Source organism: Chiloscyllium plagiosum, chromosome 10 (assembly GCF_004010195.1).
Source record: "Chiloscyllium plagiosum isolate BGI_BamShark_2017 chromosome 10, ASM401019v2, whole genome shotgun sequence".
Classification (NCBI taxonomy): domain Eukaryota; kingdom Metazoa; phylum Chordata; class Chondrichthyes; order Orectolobiformes; family Hemiscylliidae; genus Chiloscyllium; species Chiloscyllium plagiosum.
This window is the reverse complement of record NC_057719.1, coordinates 31,931,876-31,933,982: the sequence shown is the minus strand read 5'-3', so window position 1 is coordinate 31,933,982 and position 2,107 is coordinate 31,931,876. Positions and strand designations below refer to the sequence as shown.

Below are 2,107 nucleotides of genomic sequence, written 5' to 3'. Positions count from 1 at the left end.
TGGCCAATTCAAAAGCTTTTTTAACGATGAAAAGGTAGAAATATAAAAAATATCTAAAATGATAGAAGACAATGTTTTAAGTAAGAGGAAGAAGAGAAAATGTTTTAACTTAACGAATCAGACTTTCTTACAATTCCTTCAGGTGACTGGGCTGAAGCGAACCGTCATGACCTCTTCTCTCCCCCACCCTGGAAAATAGGTGAAGGAACTATCTTCTGGAAACTTCATCTCACATTCTTAACTCATGTTTTCTTATCACAAATTAGCCTAACTGTCCATCACTTATTGGTAAACATTGTCATGCCTCATTGGGGTAGTGGGCTGGAAAGTAAGCACCTCTGTTCCGGGAGTTATCAGAGAAGTTAAATATGTTTTAAAGTATGCAAAATTCCCCAATTTACCTGATTTTCAGACCCAAGGTGACGGAAAACATGTGCCAGGTTTCTATACTAACACAAGGCCATTGTGGTCGTCAGGGTCAATAACCCCCTAATAATCCTCAATCCTGTCATGCCTTCTGATGTCATTCCACAAATCCTCCCTTCACTTTAAGTTTCCACCATCGCCATCCTTATTTTCACTTCCGCACATGCATTTACTGTTTCCACCAACTCGACCTTGACTCCCCCTTTTTAACTGTATTTAACTAATTTTTGTAATCAGTTCAGAGATGTTATTACATACTTCTGGACCAGGCCTCCCAGTTCAGAGGTAGGGGCAATAATGCACCACAAGAGGGCCCCAAAATAATCTTCCCATTTGGGAATTGAACCAAATTGTAGGTGGGGATAATAATCACTACACTAACAAGGAAGTGACTTAAACATAGTTGGATGCCATTAAGTAGATAGCAATGCTTTAACACCTCTGTGTTTTAAGGCCACTCGAGCCTTTCCATCTTTATCATGGGGAGTGTTAAACTTGTCTCCTTTCCCCTACCTTTTTAGCAGTGATCTCCCCACGACTCGTAATTAATCCCTTGCACCATCCTTAGTGAGCAACACACCGATCTCCAGGGATGTATTTGCTGTAGTTGATTGATTGATTTCAATGAGCAGCCCCGAGACATGACTGACCAGACTCTGAACGTTATCAGTCAAGAACTCCATGACTGCTTCTTCTGGCCCTACAGGACTGACCAATACCCATTTCCTGGGCAGCATTCAGATTGATCCCCGATTATGAGCATCTCATGCTAATGACTGATGGTGGCCAAGTCCCAGATCTTTGTGCAGACTGTTATGGACCAGGCCAGACCCCCTCAATACATTTTAAGAAGGTAGCCCAGACCCTAACTTGTTTTAAACAGATGTGAGGTGAATATTCCAGGAGCAATGTGGATGCTCAAACCACTTGGTTTTAACAAATCAGAATTTATTTACTGTAAATATAGGGCTGGCTGCGAGTGTAAATATACTCGGCATTCGGAAGCCTTTGGGGATGCTCCGTTATGCGGCGCGCAGAAGGAGGTCACGTGATGCGCTGTTTCGCATGCCGGAGGAGTGCGAGGAAGTCACGTGGTGCTCCGTTTTGCGGGCGAAACAAGGTCATGTGGGGTCGGACATCCGGGAACACAAGGAGGCGGAGAATGGAGTCAGATCAACAGCCAATCAGAAGACAATCCCACCTCAGTGATTGCATGACGTTTTTTATTATATAAAAAGACTGGGTCAGGGACAGAAAGGTGTGGTACTTTCTGAACTGACACACTATATAGTTTGTCAGGGACAGAAAGGTCTAGACCCAGAGCTCTGTATGCTTTATCCACTTACTGCGAAAAATAAACTAAAAGTGTGAGACCGAATATCTTCTCCTATTGCTTCATTGAAAGAACATGCAGGACTTGGCTCACATGTAGAAGAAAGTAAATTGGTAGATTGAGCCAAAGTCCGACAATTTGGTGACCCCGACGTGATGAAGACGGAGACGGGACGTAAAAGAGAGAAAAATAGAAACAATGGACAACTGACGTCTGATGACAACAACAAGCGGCACCGCATAAAAACAAAAGGTGAGCAGACGCCTGTTTATATCGAAGTTCTGCAATTGGAAATGCTAAATTGATTGTTGTCATTATACTGCAAGTGTCCTAGTAATAGTAAGTGGA

At 42.9% G+C, this 2,107-nt stretch overlaps 1 non-coding gene across 1 annotated transcript; it reads right to left on the bottom strand.

Annotated features, from left to right (window-relative positions):
- Positions 1-817: 817 nt before the first annotated feature.
- Positions 818-942, bottom strand: LOC122554047. The gene has a single exon (XR_006312910.1). It is a non-coding gene; the product is annotated as a U6atac minor spliceosomal RNA (small nuclear RNA).
- Positions 943-2,107: the final 1,165 nt, after the last annotated feature.